The following is a 16,564-nucleotide window of genomic DNA, read 5'->3' as shown; positions in this document are numbered from 1 at the left end:
ACAATCTGGTCTTGTGATTATTCAAAACTTCCAACCCTTAATGCAGGCTTTGACAAGCTCTGCCAACAGTATCATTTCTATCCAACATTGTTTCCAATGGGCTCTAAAAGCCATCAGTATGTATGGTTGTCTATGATAGCCAGCCTTCAAGATGGCCCTCAATAATCCTCTCTTCCTTTTATTTACTAGTTTGTGTATTTGCCTCCACATCGAGTCGGTGCTGGCCTATACTCACTTTGGAGGCTAGAGTGTGACTCTGAGGCTAAGTCATAAAAGGCATTGCAGCTCCTGCCTTAGTCTCTTGGACAACTTTCTTTAGTCAAATCTGGCCACCATGCTGGAGGATGCACCAGCAGCCCTACAGAAAGGCCACATGGAAGTGGACTGAGGTCTCTGCCAGCACCATCTGGTAGCCACATGGATGAGCCACCCAGGAAGTGGATCCTCCAGCCTGAAATTATTGAAAAACGAAGCTCAGGGTTTCATTGACCCAGGCGGAAGCTGAAATACAATAGAGGAGCATTCAGATGCTTCATACCTTGTCAGCATCCTGTTCAAAAGTTAGCCAAGAAAGTTATTTTTGGTCATCAAATGTTGGTTGAAAAATCATACTTTGAATACTCATTGCAACGAGAGTAACAAAAAATGCCTTATTCCCTCTCTATTTATTTAAAATCAGCTCTTGGATTAATTTCTAGTTTCAGAAACCTCAATCCAATCAGCAGGCCTGTTTTCATATTTCTCACAATTATTTTCTAATGCTCAGGATACTTCAGTCAAAAGCAGCCATATTAATGGTAAATAGGCTCTAAAATTTCCCTTCTAGACATATTCTAGTTCTCCAAACTTCAACCACCTGATATGTAGTCCAGACAGAGCCATGGGCAGAGGAATAAACTTTACCTTCATGGAAAACAACACAAAGCACCTATTCCATTAAAAATGATGGAAAATGGATGACATCTACTCTCGGCATGAAAAATACTAAGTGTTGTGTTGTCACCTCACACCCTGCACATTTTGTCCCATTTCGTATCACCGAGCACTTCCATCCTCTTTTTCATTTTCATTTTTTTTCACCAAGTATTTTGTCTTTCTTGTCATTAAGGTTTGCCTTGGCAGGGAATATCTGCTACCCTGGTTCCTCGTAGACCCCACATTATACCCAAAGCTTAAGGGTCGGAAGTCATATGACTTATCTTTTTTATAATCTTATCTTTATTTTCTTATAAAAATAATATATGTTCATTATAAAGACATATACTGAATGATTCAGAAATATATAAATCAGAAAAGAAACTCCTTCTGTCCCTTAAGGTTAATAGTTTTGGGTCCGTATCTTTCAAAGGTTTTATGTTTATTTTTTCCATTTGTAAGCAAGTATCTATGTATGAAAAAAATGTTTTATATAAATGGACTCATTTAATAAATAATATAAGTAATGTTAAAAAAATCTCAGTGATATATTATGGACATATTTAGATAATAGGGGTGACTAACATGTATTGCGTTATTTAGGTGCCAGACTCCATGCTCAGCTCTTTACATGAATTATCTCTCAGAATTCTCAAAACAACACCATGAAACAAATGCTATTCATGTACCCATTTTATAGATGGGGAAATTGAGACTTAGAGAATGTAAGTGCCTTGCCTGCGACCACACAGCTAAGAGGAGGTGACCTCAGATATAATCTTCTGAGTTGTGCTTTAGAGTCTACACTCTTAGCAACAACCCATGCCAATGTTCACAAATCCAGCTCTCCTTCTTTATAATGGTACATGGCATTAATTCCCTCCAAACTTGCCTCCTTCTTTCACTGGCTGTCTGCTCTAGACCTTGACTAGTTTCCCTTTCTTCTCATGTACCCCACCTCCAACTACCATACCCTTGGACTACCTTCCCAATCTTGTCACAGCCCTGCTTTATTTGTGGACTCTGAATAGCACTTCCTTTCTCTCCAGGTATATTTGACCCTGATAATCTGGTTCTATACTAGTTTTGACAACGATGGGGGTAGGTAGGGGCTTAATACATTTTAGAGGTACTATTGGTGAGGTCTACAAATTCTATTATCTTAGAAATAGGCATATTTAAAGAATAATGTTTCCTTTTTTTCTCCCTCCTGCTCTAATTTTGATTCTGCTCATTCCCAACTGGGTTCATGGTCTCTTTCTGAACTTTCACTAACAGTGTCTTGGGTGTGTCCATGCAGCTCTTAAATCCTTCTCTTAAGAAAGAAAAAGAAGAAAAGCATCATTGTATATGAACTGGAGGGGGAATAGTGGGGGAATGAGGGCACAAGAGGTAAACCGCCTGGGCTTGGTTTAAGGACTGGGAAGCCAGGGTAACGACCTGTTGCTGTCCTAAATCTGTACCGTGTCATGATCACTGGGCACTCCCAGGCTCACACCAGTCATTACGCTTGTGAGAGCATGCTGTCTGAGAAGGAAACCTAACCCCTCTGAGGGGAGGCAGCGTTATAGGCCTCACTGTTGGCATGGAGAAGAGTGCAGTTTTCCTCTTGTGGGAAGCAACAGACCATCAAAGAAGCATCAAGACTATGGAAATGGTGGCTTCACAACTAGCTTGGTGGCAGAGGGCCCCAGGCTCTTTACACAGCATCCTCTCTCTCTTTATAAGTAGCAGTTGGGCTGTGGGCTGTGAACCATCACATCTCAGATGCAACTCTGGGAGTTACAAAACAGTCTTTGTAAAGTAGCAAAAGTAGCATTCTTCTCACAGCATGCAGAGTTGACTAGTTTTCACTGTAGCCATCAAGGTAAGGGTGTTCGTCAGGAAGAGGTGATGCACGGGTAGCTTAATAGACATGACATTGAATGTTAACTGTTGTGGACCAGGAATGACTCTGGCTGGCTAGAGTAATTTGTGTAGAAGGATTCTGTGGTCATTTCCAGGCTCAAACGGGAAGAACACCATGACTAACTAGTAACATCTGCAGTGGGTGTGGGAAAGAGCATGGTGGCACGTGTGTCATGCATTTTTTGAGGAGTAATAAAAGACTGGGGTGCAAGCTCAGCTCTGCACTTCCTACCTGCAAGTGACATCTTGTGCAATTGACTTCATTTTCAGAGCCTCAGTTTTCTCATATATGCATTGAGAATTTTATATCTTGGGTTTTTTTTGGTGGGGGTGATAGTAAAGCTCTTATCAAGGTATCTGGAACATTAGAACTTCTCAATAAATGGAAATCGATGTGGATCCGGATCAAAATGGCGGCGTGAGGTGAGCCTCTGTAAAGCTCCCCTGGAATTTACCACTAATCGAACAACAATAACTCCACAAAGGACTCCCTGCACAGCAGACAGGCAAGACGAAGAGGCCCATTACTGAATTCACCTACAGGTGGGAGAATTGCGAGCAGGGGAGGAGGAGGAAAGGGAGAAGTGTGGAGATGGAGCCCTGCGGAAGCAGGACGCAGACCTGGCTCAGTGCTCCGAGCTCGCTGCATCCCGGAACTACCGCAGCAGCGGGAGAGGGAAGAACTCGGACTGCTAGGGCTCCGCTTATGGCCCACAGGGCTGAGGGGGCAGCATATAACACAGCTGAACCCAACGCTCACGGCACAGACCTCGGAGAAAAGACTGAGGGAAGAAGGCTGAAAACGGTGGTTTAAGCCCGCACTGCCGAGCAGAGAACGGAGCCTTAGGCACTGAGACTAGCCGCCCCCTCCCTACCCTCCCACAGCTCGCCCCACCCCCACCTGTCCGGTGCTAGAAGTGGAACAGTAGCAGTGTCAGATCAAAAGAACAGAATATTTGCTGTTCTGAGCACTGTGGACCGCAGACACAAATTCGCAGACCAACTAGTTCCGGCAAAGTGGAGGGAGCTGTGGAAGCAGGACCGTCTGTGGTGGTGGACGCCGCCATTGCTCTAGGCCACCTCTCACAACTCACCCCACCCCTGACCCCAACTATCTGGGCGGATCCCTGCAGGAGTAAACAGAACTGCTGAAACATATGGGCTCTGAATCTGGAGCTGGAAGAACTTTGGAACATCTAAAGCTCTCCGAATACCCACACAGACACTATGCCCTGTGACCTAGGCGGACTATTAACAGAGGAGAAGCGCGTCTCCCAGGGAATCCCCCCATTGTGTGAGAAGCTGGAATAGTGCAGAGAAAACATAGCACTACCATGTGAGAGAGAAACAAAAGGCTGCAGTAAGAGAGAAAATAAAACATTCTACCAACAAGTACCGGAAAACAAAAGAAAGACCTCTTTCTATCAACCTCTTCCAGAAGCCGCTCCTGTAGATATCTAGGAAGAGAAATAATAAATCAGTAATTGCCATGAATAACCAAGGCAACAAGACAGCTCAGAAAGAAAGTGAAAAGTCTCCAGAAAAGGAACTTAAAGATATGGAAATATGTGACTTAAATGACAGAGAATTCAAGATTGCAGTTCTGAAAAAACTCAATGGGATGCAAGAAAACACAGAAAGGCAGTTTAATGAACTCAGAAACACAATCAAAGAACAACATGAGCATTTTACAAAAGAGATTGAAATTTTAAAAAAGAACCAAATAGAATTTCTGGAGATTAAGAACTCAGTAGAAGAAATTAAGAATGAACTAACCAGCTTAGGTAGTAGAGTTGACCAGATGGAGGTAAAAATCAGTGACATCGAAGATAGAAACCTGGAAATGAAAGAGACGGAAGAAGAAAGAGACTTGAGACTTAAAAGAAATGAAAAAACTACAAGAACTTTCTAACTCCATCAGAAAGAGCAATATAAGAATAATGGGCATACCAGAAGGAGAAGAAAGAGAGAAGCGAACAGAGAATATATTCAAACAAATTGTTTACGAGAACTTCCCAAACTTGTGGAAAGAACTGGATCCTCGAATCCAAGAAGCAAATAGAACACCTAATTACCTCAATCCCAACAGGCCTTCTCCAAGGCACATTGTATTGAAGCTGTCTAAAATCAACAACAAAGAAAGAATCCTCAAGGCAGCCAGGGAAAAGAAGACAGTATCCTACAAAGGAAAGCCCATTAGATTATCATCAGATTTTTCAGCAGAAGCTCTACAAGCCAGGAGGGAGTGGAACCAAATATTCAAACTATTGAAAGAGAGAAATTATGAGCCAAGAGTAATATATCCAGCAAAGATAGCCTTTAGATATGATGGAGGAATAAAGACCTTTCCAGACATACAGAAGCTGAGGGAATTTTCTAATACACGACCTGCACTACAAGAAATACTAAAGGAGGCTATTCGACCACCATCAACAGGGAGAATTTGTGGCAACCAAAACACAAAAAGGGGGAGAGTAAAGGCCTGAACCGGAATACGGGAATGGAGAAAGTAAGCGTGATGAAGAAAATGGAATAATCTAAATATCAAACTTTCTTTTACATAAACTTAAGGGTAACCACTCAAAAAAAAATCCAGAACTGAAATATATACTGTAATAAAAGAAGAAACAGAGGGAAACATCATAGAATACCACCACACAGAAATAATAGACAACAACAAAGAGTCAAAGAAACACTGGAGACACACCCTTACCAGAAAACTAAAGATAGAATGACAGGAAATCCTCACATATCAATAATCACCCTAAATGTAAATGGACTGAACTCACCAATAAAAAGGCACAGAGTACAAGATTGGGTCAAAAAACTAAACCCAACATATGCTGTCTCCAAGAGACACATCTCAGCTACAAGGACAAGCATAGACTCAAAGTGAAAGGGTGGAAATTGACACTCCAAGCAAATGGTACCCAGAGAAAATCAGGTGTAGCCATAATGATATCAGATGAAACAGACTTCAGGGTGAAAAAGGTAACAAGAGACAGAGATGGACATTTCATAATGGTAAAGGGGACTATACAACAAGAAGACATAACAGTCATCAATATTTATGCCCCCAATCAGGGAGCACCGAAATATACCAAGCAACTACTAACAGAACTAAAGGGAGAAATTGACCAAAACACAATTATACTAGGGGACTTAAATACATCATTGACAGCTATGGATAGATCATCCAAACAGAAAATAAACAACGAAATAGCAGCCCTAAATGACACATTAGATGAAATGGACATAATTGACATATATAGAGCACTTCATCCTAAAACATCAGACTATACATTCTTTTCTAGTGTACATGGAACATTCTCAAGGATAGACCATATATTGGGACACAAAATCAGCCTCAGCAAATTTAAGAAGATTGAAATCATACCAAGCATATTCTCTGATCACGAGGCTTTGAAACTGGATATGAACTGCAAAAAGAAAGCAGGATAAAACACAAATACATGGAGATTAAACAACATACTTTTAAAGAATGACTGGGTAAAAGAAGAAATTAGAGAAAATATCAAAAGATACATAGAAGCAAATGACAATGAAAATGCGTCCTACCAAAATTTTTGGGATGCAGCGAAAGCAGTTTTAAGAGGGAAATTTATATCATTACAGGCCTATCTCAAGAAACAAAAAAAATCCCAAATAAATAACCTCATGTTACACCTTAAAGAACTAGAAAAAGAAGAACAAGTAAAACCCAAGGTCAGCAGAAGAAAGGAAATAACAAAAATTAGAGCAGAACTAAATGAAATAGAGAACAAAAAGACAATAGAAAAAATTAATATGACAAAGAGCTGGTTCTTTGAAAAGATTAACAAAATTGACAAACCCTTGGCTAGACTTACTAAGATAAAAAGAGAGAAGACACTGATTAACAAAATCAGAAACGTAAAAAGGGAAGTTATCACGGACACCACAGAAATACAAAGGATCATCCAAGAATACTATGAAGGACTATATGCCACCAAATTCAACAACCTAGAAGAAATGGACAAGTTCTTAGAAACATATAGCCTTCCAAGGCTGAACCATGAAGAACTGGAAAATCTAAACAGACCGATCACCAGTAACGAAATTGAATCAGTCATCCAAAACCTTCCCAAAAGCAAAAGTCCGGGACCAGATGGCTTCACTAGTGAATTCTACCAAACCTTCAAAGAGGATCTAATACCAATCCTGCTCAAACTCTTCCAAAAAATTGAAGAAGAGACAGTACTCCCTAACTCATTTTATGAGGCCACCATTACCCTGATACCAAAACCTGGTAAGGACAGCACAAAAAAAGAAAACTACAGACCAATATCTCTGATGAATACAAATGCAAAAATCCTAAACAAAATTCTAGCAAATCGAATACAACAATACATTAAAAAGATTATTCATCACAACCAAGTGGGGTTCATCCCTGGGGCACAAGGATGGTTCAACATCCGCAAATCCATCAATGTGATACATCACATAAACAAAATAAAGGACAAAAATCATATGATTATATCAATTGATGCAGAAAAAGCATTTGACAAGATACAACATCCATTTATGATTAAAACACTCAATAAAATAGGTATAGAAGGAAAATATCTTAAAATAATAAAGGCCATATATGATAAGCCCTCAGCTAATCTCATAATTAATGGTGAAAAACTGAAGCCCTTTGCTCTACGTTCAGGAACACGACAGGGCTGTCCCCTATCACCTCTGCTTTTCAGCATAGTGTTGGAAGTCCTTGCCAGAGCAATCAGGCAAGAGAAATAAATAAAAGGCATCCAAATTGGGAATGAAGAAGTTAAATATCGCTCTTTGCAGATGACATGATGTTATGTATAGAAAACCCTACAGACTCCACCGAAAAGCTATTAGAAACAATCAACGAATACAGTAAAGTTGCCGGCTACAAAATCAACGTACAAAAGTCCATTGCATTCCTATATACTAACAATGAAATCTCAGAAAAAGAAATACAAAAAAACAATTCCTTTTGCAATTGTAGCAAAAAGAATAAAATACCTAGGAATAAAGTTAATCAAGGATGTGAAGGACCTATATGCTGAAAACTATAAGACATTTTTTAAAGAAATTGAAGAAGACACAAAGAAATGGAAAGACATTCCGTGCTCATGGATTGGAAGAATCAACATAGTTAAAATGGCCATATTACCCAAAGCAATATACAGATTTAATGCAATCCCCTTCAACATCCCAATGGCATTTTTTAAAGAAATAGAACAAAAAATCATCAGATTTGTTTGGAACCACAAAAGACCCCGAATAGCCAAAGCAATCTTAAGAAAAAAGAACAATACTGGAGGTATCACACTCCCTGACTTTAGCTTGTACTACAGGGCTACAATAATCAAAACAGCATGGTATTGGCAGAAACACAGACACATAGACCAATGGAATAGAATTGAGAACACAGAAATAAAACCACATAAATATGGACAGATAATTTTTGACAAAGAAGCTAAAAACATACAATGGAGGAAACACAGCCTCTTCAATAAATGATGCTGAGAGAATTGGATAGCCACATGCAAAAGAATGAAACTGGACTGCTATCTGTCACCATGTACCAAAATTAATTCAAAATGGATCAAAGACTTAAGCATAAGACCTGACACAATAAACTGCATAGGAGAAAACATAGGTACTAAACTTATGGACCTTGGGTTCAAAGAGCATTTTATGAATTTGACTCCAAAGGCAAGGGAAGTAAAAACTAAAATAAACGAATGGGACTATATGAAACTTAAAAGCTTCTGCACAGCAAAAGAAACCATCGACAAAATAAAGAGGCAACTAACTGAATGGGAGAAGATTTTTGCAAACAGTGCCTCCGATAAGGGGCTAATATCCGAAATATATAAGGAACTCATGCAACTCAACAACAACAAAACAAACAACCCAATTAAAAAATGGGCAGAGGACTTGAAGAGATTTCTCCAAAGAGGACATACAAATGGCAAATAGACATATGAAAAAATGCTCAACATCACTAATCATCGGATAAATGCAAATAAAAACCACAATGAGATATCACCTCACCCCAGTCAGAATGGCTGTCATCAACAAGACAAATAGTAACAAGTGTTGGAGAGGCTGTGGAGAAAAAGGAACCCTCATACACTGTTGGTGGGAATGCAGACTGGTGCAGCCATTATGGAAGGCAGTGTGGAGGTTCCTCAGGAAATTACGAATAGAATTACCATATGACCCAGCAATCCCTCTCCTGGGTATCTACCCAAAAAATCTGAAAACATTTATACATAAAGACACATGTGCTTCAATGTTCATTGCAGCTTTGTCTACAGTGGCCAAGACATGGAAACAACCAAAATGTCCTTCGATAGATGAATGGATAAAGAAGTTGTGGTATATATACACAATTGAATACAATTCGGCAGTAAGAAAAGATGATATAGGAACATTTGTGACAACGTGGATGGATCTTGAGATTGTAATGCTGAGCGAAATAAGTCAGACAGAAAAAGCAGAGAACCATATGATTTCACTGATATGTGGTATATAAACCAAAAACAGCAAAAGAACAAGACAAACAAATGAGAAACAAAAACTCATAGACACAGACAATAGTTTAGTGGTTACCAGAGGGTAAGAGTGGTGGGGGGTGAGAGATGAGGGTAAGGGGGATCAAATATATGGTGATGGAAGGAGAACTGACTCTGGGTGGTAAACACACAATGGGATTTATATATGATGTAATACAGAATTGTACACCTGAAATCTGTTTACAGAAGTGTACACCTGAAATTTCACTAACAATTGTCACCCCAATAAATTTTAAAAAATAAATAAATAAATAAATAAATAAATAAATAAATAAATAAATAATAAATAAATAAATGGAAACTACCCAGCCATATCACTGCAGTTGTGGCACCACAGAAATACCGCTGGGGCCAAGGAAACAGCAAGGATGTGTAATGATCCTCTTGTTAGATTTAACAGTGGTTTTGAAGATGCTTTCTCCCTCTGTCTTTTCTTTTGATGCTAATTGGTTCTACTGCTGTGACGATGCCTTGAGTTTTCAGACGTGTCCTGTAGTAACTGGGGCTAGACTCCAAACTACCACCTATTTTCTTCATTATAAAACCTGATATGCAATAACATGGCTCTCATACCCTAAGGCCCACAATACGATGCTCCACTTAGATGTTTTATTTGTGTGCCCTTGGGCATATTATTTAATGGCTCTGGGACTCAGTGTTTTCAATATTAAATGGGAATAATACTTACTTGACAGGATTGTCAATAACTTCCATTCAGATAATCTTTGTGAAAGAGTTACAGAGGCACTGTTATCTTAAAGTTTTATTAATATTTCGTAATTATTCTGTTTATTCATATAGAGCTTCTGATTTTATTTGGAATAGAGGAAAAATTGAAAACAAATGGCAAAATGACTTGAATAACAATGGGAGGAGTTTCTATTTTTTAAGGTCCATTTAGCGCTATGCTAGGAACTAGATAGTGCCCTCCTCATTTAAGGGAAGGGTTGCCAGGTGAAATATAGGATGCCCAATTACATTTTAAGTTTATGTGGGGACAGAGTCTCAGAGAGCAGTTTCCAGGCTCTCTGCCTTGCGTGGGGAGGTGCTGGGTCGGGTGGTGAATGACCATCAACTGGGATTGGTTGGCCATCAGCTGTAACCGGTTAGCCAATTGGCTACTGATGTAACTGTGGGGCTGCGTTGATTGGTTGGTTGGTTGGCAGGCAGAGAGGTGAATGGCGGCCTTTGGATCCTGCGGCTACTACTGCGTGTGTCTCCGCGGGCGCCAGAGAGAATATAGTGGTATGACTCCCCTACCTATGGCTTCGTGGATGTTCCTTTTTGGCCTAGCCACATCCTGCATTCTTATGTGGGGAGCAGGACCAGAGGCCCCCGCAGGCCGCCCTGCATGACAGTTTAATTTCAGGTAAATAATATTTTTAGCATAAATACATTCCAAATATTGCATGGTCTATACTTATAATAAAAAAAATTATTTGTCATTTATCTGAAAATCACACAACTGGGCATCATTTTTTTTAACTAAACAATAACTGAGAATTGCTGAAATTATTAAGAGTTAATTCATATAAACCACCGAGAAGAGTGATGGAACTGTGTTCACATAGTAAGTGCTTACCAAGTGTTAGCAATTAGAGAAACAATGCTGTACCAAGGTTACAGGGGCAAGCTCTGGAGCCACACTTTCTGCACCAAATCCCAGCTGGGCCACCTGTTAGTTGAGTGGCCTTGGGCGAGATACTTCACCTTGATGCTTCAGTCTCCTCATTCATAAAATGAGAACGGCAGCCTCTTCCTCATGGAACTCTTGTGAGAGTCACTGCGTTAATACATGTGAAGGTTTTAGGTTGGTACCTAAAGCAGAGACAGTAGTCAAAAAATGGCAGCTATTATGATGTTATTGTCACTGCTGTACTCATCTATCAGTCTATCTGACCCTGATATTTGAGTATTACTGCTTGTTGTAATGAAGGTAATGCATAGCTGCTATCCACCAGGAAAGTTTCCAGCAGCTAGGCAAGTGCCTCATCTCCATTGTGCAGAGGATGTATCTAAGACCAGAGAGGTTGCTAATTTGCCTAAGGTCACACAGCCGGAGCTGAAGTTCTGACTTACTCTAAAACAAAATCTCTTTCCACTCCTAAAGTAGCTGAGATCTGTGATGTATACAGTAAAGATGACTAGGAATTATCATAGTTACACCATGTGTTAAATGTATGAGCACTCTTATCAATTCTAAAGAACATTATAAGAATATTACAGTAATGTTATAGTTCATTATTTATATTTATTTTAAAAATCTAAATAGACCTAATCATATTATCTCCGTTTTTCTTCATATCTTCTGAGGTGGGCAGATCAGGTATGATTACCACCACTAGGTAGAGGAGGGAACTCAGAATCCTGAAAGGTGACACGACTTGCTCAGAATCACCCAGCAGAATAAGCAATAGTGGGTATGACTATCATCCTTGGTTTCAAAGCCCATGTTTGTTTCCTGACCTGTGGCATTCCCCTCATTATAAACACATTCCTCCATTACAGCTTCTAGCATGGTCTGCTTTGGTTTTTATTAAATTAAGTGTGGTGTCCACATCCAAAGACAACTCGGCTGTTCTGTCCTACGAAAATTCTCCGTGCATTGGATTTTTCTTTCCAGTTTATCTTTAAGATAATAAAAACAAGTACTTCACAAATCCAGGGGAGAAATGAGCAAAACAAACTTTGCTGTTATTTCTGAGCTATAAGCAGAGCAAGCAAGCACCATAATTGCTAGCAAATGTTCTGTAGCCTATATTATCTCATCATGCTAATTATAAAGCAAAGGCCACTTCACCTAAGATTTTCTTTAGGACTCACAGGTATAATTCCTACCATGTTATTACAGCATTTTCAATTTTCAATTATACTCCAAATGGTTATTTGGCAGTTGAACGTATTCTGTGCATTTCTTTTTGGATTCTTGAAACTATTGCCCATGCTGTATGTCTCTAGACCACCATTAATACACAGTATGCTCATCCTTGGATTTCTTTCCTCTTAAAAAAAAACAATACAGATGTTTATGGAAAATGCTGGATTTAGAGACTTTAAAAGGAAAGCGCTTTGAAAGACCAGGCAGGAGTCCAGCTGACCTAAGGCCGAAGTTTCTATCAAAGCTGCTGAGCCACGTGGAAGGAATTGCCCATTGGTGGATGCCATGGGATAGGCCCTGCCCTCTGAACTATCTTCCTGGGGGCAGATGGGTGACAGGAGTCGGGATCAGGGCAGCACAAGTTACTCTACCCATTCTCAAAAAGACTTGCTAATCACAGGCAAGAAAATTTGTAACAGGATCAGGAAGTAACAAAGTATTAAAATTTGTAGATTAAGACCCATTTTTATTTAAAAAAATCTATGCAGAGACAATGAGAGAGAAAAAATACTGGAAGAATATTTATATAAATGGAAATGTGGTCATTTCTGGATGGTTGGTCAAAATTATTTCACTTATAAGTAACAGAACCTCAGCTGAAAGTAGTTTAAGTAAAAAAAATAAATAAATAAAAGAAGCATGTAGGGTCATATCACTTTTTGGCCCATATATAGAGGTTATAGTTTCAGGCACCACTGCGGATCTCAAACTGCCATTGGGGATCTCTCACTACCCTTCCTTCTTCCTCTTCGTCCAGAAAGCTAGAATCTGCTTTCTTTTCTATTTTTTACCATCCAAAGCTTCAAGTATATTAATCATATGTCTCATAAGTCCCAGGAGAAAAGAGCCTCCTTCAGTAACAGCAGCAAAGCCCCAGAGGAGGTTCCGCACGTCCCCTGGCTCAGGCCTGCAGAGGGTCAGCTCCATGCAAACCGCATAGATTGAGCAGAATTACTGTGCAGGCGGGACAGTTGGTTCCCAAAGGGAGGAATGCAGCGAGATGAAAATTACCCGTCCTTGACGCTGTGATTTTCATCTGCTTTTTGTGATTCTTTTCGAAATAATTTTTAATAAACCTATATTATTTTATAAGATTGAAAAGTTTAAAATTTTATTTTGAAACATACTGTGATGTAGAGGAAAGGAATTAAGAGAGCCTAAGCACCCAGGAGACCTTATACTTCTAATATCCCTAGTTGCCTTCCAAGTAAATGGACATTAGTAAATAGCCAGTTTGTCCACAAGAGCCTGTTACACTGGCCACAGTTAGTGGGGCCAGAGATAACCACCCTAGCCTAACAAGAGAAATAGCATCGTCCTATCTGCATTAACTAATTTAATTCTCACAAAATCCATTTAAGGGAGGTACTATTCATACCCACCTGTAACAGATGAGGAAACTGAGGCACACAAAAGTGAATCAATGTGCCCAAAGTAAATGTAAAACTTGATCTTCATATCCAAACAGAGTGTCTGTCTAGGGTATGTTAGAACAACATCCTGAGAGAAGCACCCAGATGTAGAGGGAACAGCCTAAGTAAAAGGTGAAGGTAGTAAGAATGGGAGAGAGAAACCTCCTCAGAGACAACATCCAAATACCCAGCCCTCAGAGCGTCCATTATCCTGAGGGACAAGGGGCTATTATTCGAGCTCTTCATGAGCTGTTATCCTGTCCAGCTGGCTTCCCCGGGTCTTTTGATAATAATGCTCCATCGCCTGACACATTGTTCCTCTTCCTAAGCCTGACTCACAGGTGTGACAAAGGACACATATAATCCTATACACACCTGGCCAGTCCAATTAATCTCCATCAAGTCAGAGAAAGCTAGTGAGCTTATTAATTTCTTTTTCCCTCACTCTCCTGAAGTTCTCTGCTTGACTGTCTCTTTTGACACAGATTTCATTTTGCCTGGTATTGTCAGGAGTGGTCAGTGTTTCTTTCCCCTATAAGAGTGCAGCTGGAGGGCAGGGGCTGTGCTTTACCCATTTCTGTAGGAGCACACTTCTCAGCACGTGTCAGGCGCCCAGTTACCACTTGTGCAATAAGCTTGAGGCTTGTCCTGGTTCCCAGATAATGCTCTGCTGAATGACAGAGCCCTCTGCTGTGATGTCCATGTCCCAAAGGCCTGTCCCTCTCTTCTCCTGACCCTCATCTTGTCAGAGAGTGAAGAATCCACCTTCTCTTACCATCCCAGGCTAAGTGTACTCCTGACACAGACCCTCCAATGTCGTCCTCAGCGGCCAGGCTTGGCTGAGCCCTGTGGCTGTACCACTGGGTACAAAGAATGTCAGTCCGGAAGAGGACCTTGGGGATGCCTGGAGCAGCTGGACTGCGGCCACCAGTGAGATCAGATGTTGTAGACCCAGGAAACTTCCTTCCCACAAGAAGTGGGCCCTGGCGACACTGTGCCCCATTTCTTTATATTCCTGCACTTTGGGACTGGGACACAAGGCCTTTGAAGAGCAGGTTGACATTTAGCTTTTAGGTACTGGTTTTAATTTGTGAAGCCACTTGAGATCTTAGTGAAAGATGTTGAAGAACGGGACGAGACCACTTGGATGTCTGCCTGGAGACAGAACTCGATGAGTGTCTTCCAAAGGTTTCTCAGAAATCTAGAAACGTGGGATCATCATTTGATACTGAACAAATATCCCCTGATGCTTTTTGAAGCTATATCCTTAAGAACAAGGAAACTGACAGGAAAACATACCAAATTTCCATCTAACAAATTCCAGCGGTAGCATACCTTGTCAACCTTTTCTAGTTGTGCTCCACCCCTCACTCATGATGCTCCAAGGCCCTTTCAAGCCCTCAAATATTACAGTCTTGTTCCCATCTCAGGGCCTTTGCACTTGCTGTTTCCTCCTGAAATGCCCTTCTTTCTGTTCCAATGAATCAAGAAGGTATCAGTTCATATTTCACCTCCTCAAAGACACCATTCTGGATCACTCAGCCTAAAGTAATTCTCTCCTAGCTAAAGTAATGCCCTCATAACCCTTACCACCATCTACAATTATTTTCTCTATTGCTTTGTTGATATTGTCTTACTTTGCTAGAATGTAAGTTCCATAAGAATGGGATCCTTGAATCTCTATGTCTTTGTCTATCTCTATATGACTGTGGATGTAGCCTGTCATTACATCGTAGGACACAGTTAGTAAGCCATCCTCTGTTCCCTTGGGTGTAGGAAAGATGACTTTTCTCTTTCACAGACAAACCAAGTTAGAAGCTGATGCTACGTTTGGATCTTTAGAAGGCTCTGTGATGTAGCATCCCATAAGTTATGATTTTCCAAGGCTATTTCTGCTGAGTCTTGAGATTTATATGTTTGGCATTTGGTGGCATGTGCAGGAATTCCCTTTGGAGTTTTACCCACTGTAGCATAGCGTTGGTTCTGTGTATCCAGCTCAATGATAGCTTCTTGGGACTCATCGAACTGCTTGAATGTCTTGGGTGTTGTTTTCCAAATTCTGTTTCTCAAGTACTACTTCTACCAGGCATAAATGGGTGTCCTGCATGAAAAATCGAAGGTAGAGGAGGCACCTGTGCAGCAGATATTGTAATTCCCATCCACCTTCCCTCAGCATCACAGCAGTGCTCTGTCACAAGCACCTGTTAATCTTTGTCTGAGGTCATTCTCTGGATGCTATGCAGGGCAGACGGGAAGTGCTAGGGAGTTAGGGGCACTTCTTAAGCAGCCCTCAATTTATGACCGGTGAGATGGTGGACAATATCCAGCTTCATCACTCCTGAGATGGGACTCCTCTGAGACGTGTTCTTCCCATTGGTCCCCAGCACGGTGGAGTCCCAGTTGCCCACAGAGGTAAATCTGCTCATTAATGTACCTGGACTGGCTTACTTCCCTTTCCAACCTCACTTCCTGTTTCTGTTCTTGGCGCTTTCTATAAATTCACCTCCCAAATAAAAGTGCTTGCACTTAAATCCTTATCTCAGAGTTTGTGTCTGGTGCCATCTAATCCAAGAAAGCATTCTATGGCAAAACATGGGCAAATAAACTTAGGAACTGAACAAAGTTAAATAGTTATGTTTTTTTCCCCCTTGTAGGACCTCTCGGCTTCTCTAATGTGCTAATGTCTATTGTGAATTTCTAAGACAAGGATTGTTGCAGCATTTCCTTTATTTATTTGGCCAGGGAGATTGAGGCATTGGTGCCCCTTTACATGAGGAAGTGTGTGAAATCAGTAAGCCTTAGAACAACACACTTTAGGAATCACTTATTCCACTCCTCTTCCCTCACTCCTCATGGTA

The 16,564-nt window shown here is 40.5% G+C and overlaps 1 long non-coding RNA gene across 5 annotated transcripts in view; it reads right to left on the bottom strand.

Annotated features, from left to right (window-relative positions):
* Positions 1 to 16,564, bottom strand: part of LOC109461181 (uncharacterized) — a 363,848-nt gene that overhangs the window by 104,043 nt on the left and 243,241 nt on the right. For 3 of the 5 annotated variants that reach the window (XR_016021313.1, XR_012489737.2, XR_016021312.1), the window contains exon 3: positions 10,999 to 11,234. The exons of 1 other annotated variant lie outside the window; for it this stretch is intronic. This is a non-coding gene — a long non-coding RNA (uncharacterized LOC109461181). The remainder of the gene's footprint in view (positions 1 to 10,998; positions 11,235 to 16,564) is intronic. One more of the 5 variants, XR_016021311.1, reaches the window with a different exon arrangement.

The sequence above is a fragment of the Rhinolophus sinicus genome, chromosome 5 (assembly GCF_057876585.1).
Source record: "Rhinolophus sinicus isolate RSI-liver-muscle chromosome 5, RSI-T2T, whole genome shotgun sequence".
Classification (NCBI taxonomy): Eukaryota; Metazoa; Chordata; class Mammalia; order Chiroptera; family Rhinolophidae; genus Rhinolophus; species Rhinolophus sinicus.
Note: the sequence above shows the minus strand (reverse complement) of the source record. Positions and strands in the feature narration are given on the sequence as shown.